General features: G+C 47.6%; 1 protein-coding gene across 1 annotated transcript in view; it reads left to right on the forward strand.

The window, feature by feature from the left end:
* MICALL2 (MICAL like 2) overlaps positions 1-17,776 on the forward strand; it is a 114,414-nt gene that overhangs the window by 95,986 nt on the left and 652 nt on the right. The gene's annotated exons all lie outside the window — the stretch shown is intronic.

Genomic DNA, 17,776 nt, shown 5'->3' on the forward strand with positions numbered 1-17,776 from the left:
GCCCGTGTTCGGATGTAACGCTGGGGCCATGCAACTGGAGTTAACAGCAGCAAAACTTAGAGATAACTGAAGGTATGAATTGGAGTCCAGAGATGGAAACTGGGTGTCCATTTTTTGGCCAAACTCTGTTTGCCTGCATTTGGATGTATAGTTAACGAAACTGGAAGTGAAGGGATGGTTTTGTGTTACATGCAAATATGGCCTAAGAGTTGTTGTTGTTGTTACATTTATATCACACTTTTCCTCCAAGGAGCCCAGAGCGGTGTACTACATACTTGCATTTTCTCCTCACAACAACCCTGTGAAGTAGGTTAGGCTGAGAGAGACATGACTGGCCCAGAGTCACCCAGCTAGTTTCATGGCTGAATGGGGATTTGAACTCGGGTCACCCCGGTCCTAGTCCAGCACTCTAACCACTATACCACATTGGCTCAAAGTCAAAGAGTTGACTTTGCATGCCCTCTGTTACCTCATCAGTTCACTACATGATCCCTGAATGGCTAGGATGGTCATAGGAACATAGGAAGCTGCTGTATACTGAGTCAGACCATTGGTCCATCTAGCTTGGTATTGTCTACACAGACTGGCAGTGGCTTCTCCAAGGTTGCAGGTAGGAATCTCTCTCAGCCCTATCTTGGAGAAGCCAGAGAGGGAACTTGAAACCTTCTGCTTTTTCCAGAGCGGTGGCTCCATCTCCTGAGGGGAGTATCTCCATCTCCTGAGGGGAATATCTTAGAGTGCTCACATGTGGTCCCCCATTCAAATGCAACCAGGGCAGACCCTGCTTAGCTGGGGGGAAGTCATGCTTGCTACCACAAGACCACAAGCCCATTCTAACTTGCCTTTATTTGCCTTCAGAGATACCTGAACACAGTTGAATCTAATTGACTATGTAACCTTGTGCCACCATCGCATTAATTACATGGTCCCTGATACGCTAGGATCACGTTGAGAAGGAGAAGGAAATCCAAACTAGAGCTCCGAATGAAAGCTGGTGTGCATTTCTGGGACACAATTCAATGTTTCAAGTTAGAACATCAGCTTGATCCCTTCTCATTTGCTTTTGGCAAGGCCCGGAAAGAAAGCTGTAACGTGATCCTCTCCCTTAAGACTGAGAAATCACAGTGGAACTTGTTTGGCAAAACAAAGCCTGTGGAACACTGTGATCTGAGAGCTATGATTATTCTAGGTAGTTAGCTAATTATTTAATGAACTAAAATGATTTTTTAAACAATACAACTGGACTTAAAACATAATAGGCTAGTTCACATGAATCTCACCTGGTTAGGAAAAGTGGCCAGCCAGGGCAGGAGAGCCAAACACAATCCTGATCCATGGTCGTGTGACCTCAAAAAACAAGGTAAGAGAAGGGTAGAGTGATTGTGTGGGAGACAGGAGCTGGGTCAGACAGGCACACCCTACTCAGATTCTCTCCCGAGGAATATAGGAACATAGGACGCTCTCCTATACTGAGTCAGACCCTTGGTCCATCTAGCTCAGTATTGCCATAGTGGCAGCGGCTTCTCCAAGGTTGCAGGCAGGAGTCTTTCTCAGTCCTCTCTTGGAGATGCTGCCAGGGAGGGAACTTGGAACCTAGATGCTCTTCCCAGAGTGGTTCCATCTCTCAGCCCTAATCTCTTGCAGCCCTATCTCGGAGAAGCCAAGGAGGGAACTTGGAACCTAGATGCTCTTCCCAGAGCAGCTCCATCCACTACGGAGAATATCTTACAGTGCTCACCCTTCTCGTCTCCCATTCATATGCAACCAGGGTGGACCCTGCTTAGCTAAGGGGACAAGTCATGCTTGCTTCCACAAGACTAGCTCTCTTCCTCTAGATCTGTGGTTTTTCCTTCACAAAGGGATCAGGAGTCCCCAGCACAGCATCCCTCCAGTGGCTGTTGCTGGTGACTATCTTATATTTCTGTTTTAGATTGTGAGCCCTTCGGGAACAGGGAGCCATTTTCTATCCATCCATCCATCCACCTACCTACCTACCTACCTACCTACCTACCTACCTACCTACCTACCTACCTATCTCTCTCTCTCTCTCTCTCTCTCCCTCCCCCTATCCATCCATCCATCCATCCGTCCGTCTGTCTTTCTATCTATCTATCTATCTGTCCCACTTTGGGAACTCTTTTTGAAAAGCGGTATATACATATTTGTCATATTCATCTATCCAACCATGTAAGTCCCCTTTTACAGATGGGGAACTCTGAGCTTCAGAGATATAAAAGGCTTGCACACATGACCCTTAACTGGGTCGGACAAGCATCCTGCCCCCACAATTTTCATTTGTGTGTGAGTAAAAATCGAGGGAGGGGCAGGGAGAAAGATCATCTGCTGAGCCTCAGCTGGGTAAGGCGGTTCCCCCTTCCACCTCGTTCAGAAGCTGGGGACGGAATCTGGGTAGGATGTGATTGGACTTCCCAGTGGAGGCGTCGCCGACCATCATGCTCCCCATCTCCTACCTTGATTTTTACTCACACGTGGCTGAAAATTGGGAGCATGCAGAGCTCCCAAAGGTGGATAGGCCGCTTGTCCCACCAACTTAACTGTCACGTGAACAAACCGTGCACGTGTTGATGGGTCAGGCAAGTAGGTGTACATTGGATTGCAGCTTTTTGGTACATGATTGCTATTGTTAAACCATTGCATGTCAGAAATCCTTGTGGCGCTATTGCAGATCACCCAACATCTCCTGCTAAATGCCAATGAGAACTGCAAGGGTTTCTCCTCTCTCTTCTGTGTCTGGGTACACTTCTAATTGCGCAGCTAAATCAGCCCTTCAGCAAATGGGCTAGAGAAAACTGTTCTTCTCTGACTACAAGAAAAGAATCGCCACCCTCCTGCTTGATTTCTAGCTCTCCAGAGCGCCTGGTGCCCACACGACGTCCCTCCTGCTGGTGACCCCAGGATCCCTCTCTATGCATCACAGTCTCTGTGGAGGCGACGGATGCCGTCCCCCTCTTGGCCAGGAGGTGGAGCACTTCTGCTGCTGTGGCTTCCCCTGCTCCCGGTGTCCCTAACGAGCCAGTCTGCCTGAACTCAGAATGAATTTTGTTCCCTTTTCATCACTCTCTGAAGTCCAGCTGCTCTTGTCAACACCTTCTTATAGCATGTAATTCATCGCTCAGAGTGACAGCTGGGGCTGTGGGCTCGGGACCAGCTTCTTCTGCCATCGGCGACACCCGGAGATGGTGACCAGCCCAAATAAAGGGCTTCCCCCTTCCTCGCTGCTTCCCCCTCCCACCGCCTCTTGCACCTGCGGCTGAAAGAGTCTCTCCAAAGGATTCTCCGGGAACAAAGCCGTTATCTCTCTCCCTCTCCCTCTGGGTAAACTTTATTAGTAGACCTGAAACTCCTTTTCTGGGCTCGTGGACTCTTTTGTTTTTGTTTGTTTCCGCCACGAAAGCATTCCTTGGAGTGGAGGCGAGAACCGTTTAGGCTAGGCGAGGGAAAGAACAGTCTTGCAGGCGTTTTGGAAGACGCTGGGCATGTGGGGTCGTGTTCGGAACCAACGGAACTGGTTGCAAGGGAGGCCCCACAGGGGTGACTCCAAAGGGTAGCAAGGGGCAGCAACCCCCTCCCCATATTTCACACTCCCCGCTCCACCAGACCAGAATCTGGCAGCAAAGGAAGAAATGACACAGTCCTGGGCAGCAGGGAAATGACTTGACTAGCAAGCCAGAGGTTGCTGGTTCGAATCTCCACTGGTATGTTTCCCAGACTACGGGAAACACCTATATCAGGCAGCAGTGATATAGGAAGATGCTGAAAGGCATCATCTCATACTGCACAGGAGTTGGCAATGGTCAACCCCTCCTGTATTCTACCAAAGACAACCACAGTCACGAGTCGACACCGAATCGACGGCACACTTTACTTTTAGCATATCGGACAGCAGTGATATAGGAACATGCTGAAAGGCATCATCTCATACTGCGTGGCAGATGGCAATGGTCAACCCTTCCTGTATTCTACCAAAGACAAGCACAGGGATCTATGGTTTCCAGGAGTCAACACCAACTCAACGGCATGCTTTACCTTTACCATATTATGGTCCCATAGCTTGATCTAGTTATTTTCAAAGGTCTCCATTGTTGTTGGTGTGTGTGTGTGTGTGTTTTTAAAAAACACACACCCTCATCCACTCACTCCCATACCCCAAAACAAGTACTAGAAGCCAGTGCACCCAGTAGGTGGGAGATTCTTCCAGCCTCCCAGGAGTCAGGCCAATCCCTTTGCTTCCTGCACCATTAGGTGGTTTGTGAGATTAAAAGTGGCCCAGAAATCTGGATTGGTTTCCGGGGACAAAGCAGAGCAAATGCTTCAGAGGATGGTTGGTGTGGTTTGAGCTGAATTTGGACCGAACTGGGGGGATTCAAACTGGTTCTGGTCCAAACCCAGAGAGGCTGCGCTGGGACTGGCCACAATCCTGGTGCTTCACGAGCAGCTCTACCCTGATAGGCTTGCCCAAGCCTGATTAGGGCTGCTCATGTGAACAGCCTCAATGCATAGAAAAGTGTTCACTCCCTTGGTAATGTCCTTTCCCAGGCGTCCTTTCCTCCTCTGAGCCAGTTGTTCTAGAGTTGTCCCTGGGGACTCATTCATTTTGGGTTTCATTTGTTCCACAATAGCGCCAGCCCATTTTCAGAATCTATATTCCATATGACAAAAGGAAAACCTGAACGATAGCACTAGTCTGCAGGAGTTTCCAAGGCCCTGTTGCCTCTTGTGGGAGACCGATTTTATTTTATTACCCACAATGCCTATGACAACATGGTGGCCCATGGGTAAAAAACGTGGCTGCTTCTAGAAGGGAGCTGTGCCTTAAAAGCTCCTGCAGAGAGCTATAGTTGAAGAAAGCGTTTGCTTTTTGTAATCCTGAAGAATGAAACCTCATTGGGAAACCAATGGAAAAAAAATAACAAGGTGAACAAATGTCAGTGAATGGAAAATGAAATGAATTAAAATGGAAATGGAAAGCAACTTCCTCCCTTTACACACAGACATATACCACACACACACACACACACACACACACACAAATTGGGAAGAAGCTGCAATGTGCAGGGGCAGAGGTGGGCATGGGCCAAATCTTGGATGATACCAGGAAGCAACTGGGTCTATCTAGCCATTAGTCAAAGGCCTAAGGTGGGCCCTTGAAATTCATTGGCTGATGACGTCAGGCTAGACTGTATTCAGAGTCAGCTTCATCAATTCAGATAAAGCATTTCAAGTCACTGTGCTGGGGGAAATCTCTGCCTGTGATCCTGAAGAAGTGTTGCCAGTCAAAGAAGAAGGTAGTAGTGGTCCAGATCTGGGACATCAAATAAGGCAGCCTCATGTGCTGGGCTTGGATTAAGAAGTTCTGGCTTCAATTCCCCCTCAACTATGAAGCTCACTGAGTGACTTTAGGCCCAAACATACCCTCTTAGCCTAACCTACATCACAGGGTTGTTGTGAGGGAAAGTGGGGAAAGCTTTGTGTACTCAAGTTCCTTAGAGTAGTGATGGGATGAGAATATCTCTTTTGTCATCGTTACTATTATTGGTCTGATCTAGCCATGCAATTCTTATTTGCTCTTTTCTAGAATTCTAACACAAAGAATATATCTCTTACCACTCCCTGTAAAGTGTCTTTTTAAAAATCAAGCTATGCCTTAACTTTTTTAAAAAAAACTATTTTGCATAATTTCATTCTGCTTCTGCAGCCATGGGAGGAGCCAAGTGATGCTAAAACCCCACCCCCACCCCGAGCCAAGGAAATCTTATTTAGTAATTCCTTTGGTGCCTGAGATTTCACTAGCCATTACCTACAGCTTATGAAGCTTTACAACCACCAGATACTTAAAAACAAAAACTTGAGATTTTTACAGTTGAGATTTTATGGCTGAAATTTTGGCTTAGAATTTGGAAATGTGGGATTAGAAGAGACCCAGAAATCTGGATCCGTTTCGGGGGGACAAAGTAGAGCAAATGCTTCAGAGGATGGCCGTTTCCTGATGGTGAGACAGCAGCCACAAAGGTCTTGAAGTAGTCCCAGAATCAAGAGTGTTCACAGACTGGTTGGCGCGGTTTGGTCCACCGAATTCAGACCGAACCATGGGTATTCGAACCGGTTTGGTCGAACCGACCAGCTGGGCCGATCCGTGCGACGAACCAGTTCGAACTGGTTCAAAGCGGTTCACAATTGGACTGCTGGAACTGGCCCAGTTTGCAGCGGCCTGTTTGGCTATCGAACCATTCTATGCGCTTCCCTACACAGAACGCCCCTGGAATGATACAAGGAGGTGATTCTCACGACTGCCGGAAAGCAGGCTAAGGGATCCTGCGGTCGTGTGCTGCAACGGAAGCCACGTGTCTCCCGACAGCAAACCGCACAAAGTACCCCCACCCTTAAATGAGGTTAGTGGAGCGAGCGCTCCGCTAACCCCATTTATCCGATCGTGAGTCACCATTGATGTGGCTCCGTGCCATGGCGACTCATGAGTAGACCCCTGACTGGGAGGCTACAACAAGCCTCCCAGAAAGGGGGTCTCCTCAGCATGCCCTGCGCACTTGCGTGGGGCATGCTGGGACTTCCGGGGGTCAGGTGGCCCCCAACCCCTACCGCCCCTACCAGCTCCGTGACAGAGCCGGTAGTCGTGTGGGCATCCGATCCAGCCGCCCAAGGCTAGCCTGGGGATCGTCTGCAGGGAGAGCAGGCTAAGCCTGCTTTCCCCACAGAACCCGGTAAGGTTCTCCACACTGCTCATGCAGAGAGCCCCTATGTCATCACATAGCATCAATCCAGGGGCATTCCGTGGGGAAATGGTTGTTGGGAGAAGGAGGTGCTGAGCTCATGAGCCCCTGAATGTCATCCCCTATCCTAAAAAATCCTTCAGATGCTATCCTACTTTTGAAGCAAGGCTGTGAAATGGGGGGAAATTTTGTTTTCCAGCCCAGCCCCCTTTTGTTTTTTTAGATGAAAACTGAGATTCGCCGACAATGAATTTAGTGCCCAGTCACATTTTGTGTCCCTTTTCTGTACTCTTATGGAATCCTAGCATACCGACAGACTTATGTCAGGAGGATTCCCCTAAAAACTGTGCAGCGCGTTCAAGACACAGCCCACTCCAGCACTATGTTTTGGTCTTATCCATTTTTCTATTTAAGATTTAACTCCTATTTTGTTATAACATCTCCCCCTTTCCACGATTTAACAAGGAGCCACTGCAGTGAATGTAATTTTGTTAATGTAGGTCTTCGGTTTTTACAGATGGGGGCCTTTGTCCCTTCCCATAATTTATTCCATATTTCATCCATTCCTCTTCTTCATTTATAATTCTTCTTTATTTTATTATGCCGCATAATTTCCCTTCCAGATTTGTCATAAAATACATTCCAACACCTTTGTCTTTCCATATATAAAATCCAAAATGGAATATGACCGGGACTGTGTGTACTTTGCATTTAAAAAAAAAAAAAGGCACCCCACTATATATCTCAAAATTTTATGCAAAACAAAGTTGGATTCTGCAACCTGCATAAATGAATCCAGTTTGCATATATTCTCACAACGCGCACATTGCATTCTGAGCAAGGACTTCCAACCTCCTGACCATGGGAAATCCTGCTCAACTACCCCTTGGACTTCAAAGATTCCACCATGTCCAAAGATTGTGGTGGACATCCTGACTGACAGTGTGTCCAGCCACAGTTGGGAAGCAACAGTGGGGGTGGACGGGTTACCCCCATGTCCCACTCTTGGGTTTCCTGGAGGAATCTGGTTGGCCACTGTAGAAAAAGGACCCACTCATTCTGGTCAGACCTCACTTGAAATATGGTGTCCAATACAGTGTCCAATGTTAAGCCTTGCATTTTAAGAAAGCCGTTGATAAACTGCAATGGGTTCAGATGAGGGCAGCCAGGATGGTTGTGGGGTCTGGAAACTGTCCTGTGAGGAACTATGGAAGGAGATGAGGCTGTTGTCCAGCCTGGAGAAGAGGAGACTAAGGGGAGATATAACAGTCATTTTCAAATATCTTGAAAATGTTCAAGTATCTTTCAAGGGTTGTCACACAGGCGGAGGAGTGGACTTATTTCTTTCTCGTGAGGGCAGGAACATTCATGGTTTATCAGGAACTCACAAGAACAGAGATCAGGAACATGATTCACAACTGCAGATACCAGGAACATTCATGGTCTATCAGGAACAACATTATTTTAGATGTTGTTTTAAATTTTAAATTGTTGTCATGTTTTAACCTTTTTATATGTTGTTTTTATTGTCTTGTTGTAAACCAACCTGTGACTTGCGTTTTGGGTGGTATCTATATATTTATTTCTCCTAGGTGTACCCGTTGCTAATCCCATGTGTGGCAGCTCTCGTGAGAGTTCACAAGCAGCTGCCGATTAGCGACGGGACGGGGGAGAAAACAGGGATGTGGCTGCTAGCAGACCAGCCGCCAGGAGCAGGCGGCAGTGGCCTGGCCCGGCTCCTGGGAATTGGAGGGTGGGCGGGAGGAGGTGCTGACAGGTGGGCGGGCGGGAGGAGGTGGCGGCAGGCCGGCTTTCGGGCTGGGCTTGGCAAAGAAGCAAGTTGCTCCCACCAGCAGGCGGCCTGCCGGCCGGCAGGAGCAAATAATGCAAGGCCAGGCCGGCCACTGGGAGTAAGCGGCGGTAGGCTGGCCCAGCCTCCAGGAATTGGAGGGTGGGAGGAGGTGGTGGGCTGGCTTTCTGGCCAGCCCACCAGCCAGAAACTGCGTGGATGGCAAGGGAGAAGCAGGGCAGGGTGGGAGGGGGAACGGGCTGGTGGGGATGCAGGTGCTCTGTGCCCAGTCCAGCTAGTACAAATATAAACAAACAAACAAGAACAGAGACAGGGAACATTATTCACAAGAATGGGGATCAGGAACATTCATGGCTTATCAGAAATTTCCATGAACAGAGATCAGGAAGAGATTCACAAGAACAGTAAGCTACAGGAACGTCTGTAGCTTATCGGGAATATTCACAAGAATAGAGCTCTGGAACACCAGATCTGGGGGCATAATTAATAACATTTTCTAAAACCATCGCCAATCCCATGGCTATTAGTCTCCCTTAAGGCTTGGTGGCATGTTTGGGAGCAATCAGAATCCCAAGAGAGTTGTGTGAAAATGCTTGAAAATGGAGTATTCCTATAACAATGATTTCCCCCCCCCTTCAACTCCTGTAGCTCTACCTAAAGGAGCCTCCTAGGGGTTTTAGGTCATTAATAGATGGGAGTCGGTTCTGTACAACAAAAATGCGTCCCTTCAGAGACGGCAGTAAAGCTGCAAATTGTTGTTCAGAGTCGATAAATGTTGACTGAAGTTGCTACATTTCCCAAGCAGTCCCCGGGGGCAGTTTTGTCTTCTCAGCGTGAGGTGGGGAGATGGCTCTCAAAAATCCGAGATTGGCCGGAGATGAGGGGGCAAAATCCAACTGAGCAAGCATTTCTAGGAAGCAGCGAGCCTGGTGAAGCTCGTCAAACTTCGGTCCAGACACAAGCTTTGGGGACTCATAATCCTCATCTCAAAACAGCGGGGAACATTACAGGCCCCCTTAATTCTTCTCTGGCTCATCTTAAAATCTGAGCCAAAATTCTCACCCATTTTTGTCTTAACGAATGTTTTACTTTGTTTTTATCCTGTTGTAAACCGCCCAGAGATGTAAGTTTTGGGTGGTAAAAAAATGTTTTAATAAAAATAAATAAATAAAAATATTTCCTTGGAAGAAGGGTGGAATGAAAACGTAATACAGAGAGAAAGAAAACCCACCATGACAGGATCACGTGGGCAAGAGAAATCCTGCTGGGGCTGATCCTGGCCACAGGAAGCTTTTTCAGCCAGGAATTGTGGAGGCTTCAGAGCATTCCTGATTCAGGTGAAGAGGCAGTTTGGCAGTAGGAAGCATGAATTCTTCCCTTTGCTAAGCAAGGTCTTCTTCTGGTTTACATTTGGATGGGTGACTTCATGCGAGCACTGTCTGCTATAAGATATTCCTGTTAGGGGATCAGAACATAAGAAGAGCCCTGCTGGATCAGGCCCAATGCCTATTTAGTCCTGCATCCTGTTTCACACAGTGGCCCACCAGATGCCTCTGGGAAGCCCAAAGGTACAGAACCTGTTTGTAGGGACAAATTTCATATTTTTGCTAGGAAATCAGCAATTTCACATTTGAGATCCTTCAGAACTCTTGGGTGGCTGCCCTGGTGATTTGTTAATTTTTAATTTTTCAAGACAATTTAGAAAACCCTCTCTTATCACCTCCAATTGGCCCAATTCTTCAGCCTCTACCAAGCCTGAGAAGCAGGTGTATGGTTAGTATCCTCCGCCGTGAAGACAGATGCAAAGAACTCATTCAGCTTCTCTGCAATCTCCTTGCTCTCCTTAATACTCCCTTTCATGCCGTCATCATCTAAGGGTCCAACAGCCTCCCTGGCAGGTTTTCTGCTTCTGAAGAAGTTTTTGTTTTTCCCCTTGACACTTCTAGACACATGCTCCTCAAACTCTCTTTTTGCATCCCTTATTTCTTTTGCCAGAGTTTATGTCCCTTTTTGTTCTTTTCATTTGGGCAGGACTTTCATTTTCTGAAGGAAGTCTTCTTCCCTTTTATAGCTTCCCCGACTCTACCTGTTAGCCACACTGGCATCCTCCTGAACTTGGTGGTACCTTTCCTTCTTCTTGGTATACATTCCAACAGAGCTTCTATTATTGTGGTTTTAATCAAGCTCCATGCTTTCTGGAGTGATTTGACTGTCCTGACTTTCCCTTTCAGCTTCCTTTTTGCCAGTCCCCTCATTTTTGAGCAGTTTCCTTTTCTGAAGTCCAGAGCATCTGTATTGGACTTCCTTGGCAGTGCTCCACTCGCATAAAAGCTGAACTGGATCACACTATGGTCACTGTTTCCTAATGGTTCTACAACTCTGACACCTCACACTAGATCTTGGGCGTTATACCTCTCACCTCCCACAAATAGTAACCAAATTTTCTAAGAAAGTAGGGAGAGGAAAGGAAATCTGTATGGTTCTGTTTTCTCAGACAACAGAATGCAATATGCAACATCACAACCCACACACCCCTTTTTTGCTTTCCCTTTAATAACTGGAATTCATTCAAATTAAAGTAGATGCCACGTTATTACCTCCTGTAAAACTCCAGTTAATTTATGGCAGTTTAAAATGCAGTGTGTGTGTGTTTATTTCTAATGACTGCAAGGCTGCCAAAATCTTTGCAAATGTAGAAACAGCTTCACGGGAGAATTTGGATGCAATGCCAACTGGAGATCTGGAAGATGAATTTGTATGAGGATTCTCTCTCCCCCCACCACCACCCCTCCCTCCTCAACAATGCTGGTTTTGTTTGGTTTTGTTTTTCTTATTTGCTTTGGCTCGGATGCTGTCTGTTTTATGATGTTTTAATTATTGCTGTTTATTTATTGTAATCATATTTTAATTGTTTGTGTAAGCGCCTTGAGTGTCTTGGCAGGGGGGGCAAATTATCAATTAAGTTATTATTAAAAAGTTATTATGCTGTGTACCTGCTCCAAACCATAACTCTCAAGTGCCAGGAAGGGGCTTGCTTCTTCCTCCCCCCGCCCCCTTTTCCTCTCAGCTTAAAGACATAGGAACATAGGGAGCTGCCATTTACTGAGTCAGACCATTGGTCTATCTAGCTCAGTATTGTCTACACAGACTGGCAGTGGCTTTTCCAAGGTTGCAGGCAGGAATCTCTCCCAGCCCTATCTTGGAGATGCTGCCAGGGAGGGAACTTGGAACCTTCTGCTCTTCCCAGAGCGGCTCCATCCCCTGAGGGGAAGATCTTACAGGGCTCACACTAGTAGTCTCCCATTCATATGCAACCAGCGCGAACCTTGCTTTGCTAAGGGGACAAGTTATGCTTGCTACCACAAGACCAGCTCTCCTCTCCTAGACATTGAGAAGGGAGCGCTGGACAGGAAGATGACAAAAACCAACAGAATGTGAGAAGGAAAGTAGAAAGACAGAAGAGACCTTCAGGAGGAACGAGCAAGAAAGCGGAGTAATTTAAAGATTGAATCAACCCTGTCCACCTCTTCCTAACTTCCGGGACCCTCCAGGGATGAGAGATGGTCATTGGCTTTGGGATTTTCCAATATGAAGTGTCATCTTCTGTTCGATATTATTGCATTGACAACCTCCTGAGACACTGTCCAGAGGTACTCTCCTCACTATTCTCCAGGGAAATTTCAGAACTGCCAGAGGCTGGGCAAAACGGTTTCTTCTTTTCCCTACAAAGAGAGATCGTAAGGGAAGGAGGACAAAGGTGTCAACTGGGCAGTGGGAATTGTTCTGAGAATGAGATCTACACAGCACATTTGTGGATTGCTCCACATAGCAGCTATCCAGCATGCAGAGCAAGTCATGAATGTGGGAGTGTGTGTGGTTTCCCGTGAATAAAACTTGAGTAATACTTGAGGATCTGGCAGGAGTGAGAACCCCCGATTTAGGCTGTGGGAGAGAGAAATTGGCAGCCTTCTATATTTATTGATCATTATTTATTTATTTATTTATTTACACAGTCAGACAGGTGTTATTGACTGGTTTGTTTTCTCCAGACATCGAGTCCTTCCCAAGGACCTGGGATGCCAGAATTTTATTGTCAATGTTGTTGCTGTTATAGATATCATTGCAGAATATAGGCTGTTCCCAGTAAAGCTGCTTTTTGTAATTGGCTGATGGTGATTTCTGTGGCCCCGATGGTGTTGAGGTGCTCTTCAAGGTCTTTTGGAATTGCACCCAGGGCGCCAATTACCACTGGGATTATTTGGGTCTTCTTCTGCCACAGCCTTTCAATTTCAATTTGTAGATCTTTGTATTTGGTGATTTTTTTCTATTTCTTTTTCTTCTATTCTGCTATCCCCTGGTATTGCTATGTCGATGATGATGATGATGATGATGATGATGATGATGATGATTTTACATTTATATCCCTCCAAGGAGCCCAGAGTGGTGTATATGTCTTAGGCCAACTCTCTAACCACTACACCATGCTGGCTTTCATATATATTATTTATATTTTATTAATATTTATTATTAATTTTTACATTTATATCCTGCTCTTCCTCCAAGGAGCCCAGAACGGTGCATATGGTTACGTTTATCTCCACAACAACCCTGTGAGGTAGGTTAGGCTGAGAGAGACGTGACTGGCTCAGAGTCACCCAGTGGGTTTATTGGAAGAGTGGGGATTTGAACTCTGGTCTTTCCAGTCTTAGTCCAATGCTCTAACCACTACACCATGCTGGCTCTCATATATATTATTTATATTTTATTTATATTTATTACGTTTACATTTATATCCTGCTCTTCCTCCAAGAAGCCCAGAGTACATGGTTATGTTTATCCTCTGAGTACCTGATTATGTTTCTTCTCACAACAACCCTGTGAAGTAGGTTAGGCTGAGAGAGAAGGGACTGGCCCAGAGTCACCCAGCAAGTCTCATGGCTGAATGGGGATTTGAACTCAGGTCTCCCTGGTCCTGGTCCAGCACTCTAACCACTACACCACACTGGCATATATATTCATATGTTTCACGTGCCACATGAAGCTGGTAGCTGCAATAGAAATATGGCGGCCCCCAGCAGCCACTGGAAGCAGCATGGCTGGGGAATTGGCAAAAATGGAAGATAAAGGTGAGCCAGGAGTGATTTCAAAGGACATTTCGCCCTTCCTTTCCTGCCCAAATTTTGAGCCGAAAGTTCTTTTTTGGGGGCCAGTTCTCATTTTATCCCTAATTCTGAGCCGTGGCAGTGGGCTGCTATTTCTCTTTTCAGCAGAGGCAAACCCCTTTGTGGCACCGCTTGCTAGACAGGAGATGGGCACGTTGTTTTCTTCCTCAGAGGAGGATCACCATCTTGCTTCTTTCCTTGTAGCCCGGGCCGCCCTTTTCCATGGGCACAGCCTGGCACTGACAGGGTTAAGAAGGGCCCGTCCTTCGTGGCATGCAATTTATGATCCGGCGAATCCGTTTTTAATTATTTTTTGCTGTGACAGAGGTGGAAATATCCAACTTCAAATGGCTGGCTTTATTGATATGCTGCTATTTGTGCCTCTGTGGAGGAACAATCCTGTAAAAGCAATAAATTAGAAAACCCTTTTTCTCATTAGAGAGATAGAGAGAAGGGTGGGGGGGGGAGGAGAGGGAGAGGTTTGCTCTCTTCCCTTTCTCTGCAAGGCCTTGTTTTTCTAGCTCTCAGAGGAGCCCTCTCCCTCTTCTTTGAGCTGCGTTTGACAGATAGTCCATTTTCACTGCCATGGAAGCAGGCTTCGTCACACCCTCTTGCGGGGGCCTCCTTCCTCGGAGGTGCGCTGGGTGGCCACAAGGGAGAGGGTCTTCGCAGCAGCTTCTGCCGTCCTATGGAACTCCCTGGCCAGGTCCAACTGGACCCCTCTCCCAGGGGGTGTTCTGGTGGCAAGCCAAAATCCATCCTTCCCAGCTGGCTTTCGCTGAACTTGTTGGATACTATTTTCCAAGTCCTGCAGAACACTTACTGCTATTCTTGTAGCAGACGACGGTTGTACTTGTTAGTTGGTAAGCCGCCTTGAGTTTCTCAAAAGAAAGAGGGAATATAATGTTTAAAATAAAATGACATCAATAAATATGCAAACGCCCCTGCCTCTTCAGATTTAACTCTACCCCTTTTTGGAGCATCAGATTAGGTGTGTTTTAATATATATTACCCCATTAGGGACATAGGAAGCTGCCATATACTGAGTCAGACCATTGGTCGATCTAGCTCAGTATTGTCTTCACAGACTGGCAGCGGCTTCTCCAAGGTTGCTTAGAACCTTGATGCTCTTCCCAGAGCGGCTCCATCCCCTGAGGGGAATCTCTTTCAGTGCTCACACTTCTGGTCTCCCTTTCATATGCAACTAGGGCAGACCCTGCTTAGCTAAGGGGACAAGACACGCTTGCTACCACCTGACCACATCTCGTCATTCTCATACCCGGATCGGCCACCCACACGATTGCTGGCTCCGTGATGGAACCGGCGGGGGCTGGGGAGCTCAGACGCCGTGTGGCCCCCGGAAGCTCCAGTATGCCCTGCGTGAGCGTGCAGGGCATACTGGGGAGACCCCCGGAGCTGGGAGGTGGCATTTCGCCTCCCCTCCAGGGGTCTACTCATGAGTAACCATGGCGCGGAGCTGCGCCATGGCTACTCACGATCTTTAAAACCAGGTTTGCGGAGTGCTGGCTCCGCAAACCTGGTTTTAGGGGAGGGGTAGTTAGGCGGGTTACCCGCCTAGGAAGCACCGGGCTTGCAGCCGAGCCTGGTGGTTCACACGATGGTGTGAAATCAGGCTAGCCGCCACTAGCCCGATTTCGCCCCATCTTGTGTGAATAGCATCATGGGAGTGTCTTTACATAAAACAGGATTCCCCCCAGGGTTCACATAAAACAGGGTTCTCTTATCATTGATAGTAATGATGTCCGTTGTTATTTGGATTTATTGGTCAGCTTTGTATGACCAATAAAGGGATGTTTGCAGTGAGGAGAGAGGTTGTCACCTGTGAGTTGTAGGGATATGCTTGGAAGGCGATTCGGCATCTGAATCTTGGGCATGTCCCTTTAAAACCAAGCGCTTACACAGCCCCTTGAACATGGAAGAGGGCAGGTCCATAACTGCTCCTCCTCCATTCGCCGGAGGCCATGTGCATGCCGGTGCCACACAGGGGCATCCAGGGAGGGGTCATAGAAGGGGGAGCACCACCATCACGGAAGTGGCGGCAAACGGATGAGAAGGAGCAGGGGCAGGTATGGACCGGCTCTCCTCCATATTAAAGGGACCGTGTAAGCCCTCAGTTTTAAAGGGATGTGCCCACGGTTTGGCCACCGAATCACATTTCGAGCACATCCCTAATCAGCTGGAAAAGAGGAAGGGTGACTTTGGCAGATCTTGCCGGGCACCGGAGGGGCTGCATCACGGTGCCATATAATGTGGAGAATTCTTTACACAGACACACTGAGGCCCGTGCAAGAGGTACTGGGGGCGCAGTGCGCAGCAAGACCCACGGTGGCCAGTGAAACTAGAAACGGAAAGTTAAGAAGTCCCGCTGTCTTGTTCCAGGGCATAATATGAAACCGTAAATCTGCTGGCGACTCGTAAGGGCCCCAGGACTGCCGTGAAACTAAAGTGTTTCTAGTTATCCGAATATGGATTTACTCTTGGCGATCCTGGTAGCCAGGGAGGTGAGGTCTTATCCATTTATATGGCAAACACAGAGAAATGCGTGCAATTGCTTCCTGCCTGCCCAAAGGATCTGAATGCAGTCAGCTTAGGTTCGTCACTGCCTCCTTCTCCAAACCTTCAAATTTCTGCTCTCAGATCTGTGCTGTGAAATCAAAACAAGACACAGTTTGGTCTCCTAAGGTTGCTTCAGCAGCTCCAGGACAACCAAGGACCTCTATCTAGTCCAACTATACATATTTACCAGAGTTGGCACCTGTTTTGGTCCCTGCCATGGATAAATCCCTACATTTCCCTTAGGGGGAAGTTTTGGGGTTTGCCTCCAGACCTCAAATGAAGACAGGACACACATGTATGGGATAAAATAGGGCCACACTTTATTAACTACCTAAAAAGGATATGCAACAAGCTTAGCAACAATTAAGTAGAGTGTGGGCTACTCCAACCCCTCTCAGGGGCATTCAGCCTCCTCGCGAGATCTGTCTGCCCTCATCCCTGTTGGGAGAATCAACCACCAAACCTATTCTCACCATCAGTGGATTAGCTCGCTTCCCACCAATCGTGAGACTCACCAGGCTTACAGCCGAGCCCAGTTTAGTCAAAGTGGGTAACCCGCTTAATTGCCCCTTACTTAATTAAGCCCAGGTTAGCGGAGCCTGCGCTTTGGGAACTTTTGTTGAAAAAGTGGTATATCAATATTCAGTGCATCATAAGAGAAGAAAGTCCTTGCAGCTCAGACAGACACACCTCTCACCTGCATGCCTCCCATGGAAGGCACCCACAGCCGACAGTCCAACCCCCACCACCCTCTTGCCCCCTGGACTCTGATGCCATTTGCTCTCTACTCTTTATTTGAGTTTCTTTCCTTGGCTCTCTCTCCTCCATTGCTGGCCAGCTCAGCCTGTTTAAATTGGAAATTATTTGCATTACCAACTGTAAATAATAGATGAGAGCAAAAGAGCGGAGTTGGAGTTGGTGTCCCTTCCATAAACTCCTCCTCGCTTTAATTAGTGCGAAACAACCTGGTGAGAATGTGAGTTGTCTTGATGCTGGTAATTAAAATTGAAACTACTGGAGAAAAAAAAGAAGAAGCGGGGGGAACTGCTCTTATTTTTTATCGGCGCGGCTGTTCGGAGCCGGGAAGCCTATGGACGACTCGGCAGTAAAGAGTGATAATGAAGGTGTGAATTCCCGGTGGGAGGAGGGGCAGCTGCTGCAATGGCTGAACTTCCACCAGACGAAAATGTAGGGCCAATTAGAGGTGGCTGCATTGGAGCTGGGCAGCAGAGATGGGTTTGCACCTTGGGAATGTGGCAGGAGAGGGACAGGGGAGGAAGCCATCCTGCTCCCCTGAATAAAGAGGAGGATGGCCCCTCTTGGCTGGAGGAGTCAGATCAAAGATCACATCCTTGGATTGGGCCTCAGGCTTCCAGTAGCCTGCCTAAGGATGGCTCAGGCATGCCAGACGGCCATAGCTCATTGGCAGAGAGCATGCTGTGATTGCAGAAGGTTCACTCCCTGTGAATCCCCGGTTTCAA

Source organism: Hemicordylus capensis, chromosome 13 (genome assembly GCF_027244095.1).
Source record: "Hemicordylus capensis ecotype Gifberg chromosome 13, rHemCap1.1.pri, whole genome shotgun sequence".
In the NCBI taxonomy this organism is placed as follows: domain Eukaryota; kingdom Metazoa; phylum Chordata; class Lepidosauria; order Squamata; family Cordylidae; genus Hemicordylus; species Hemicordylus capensis.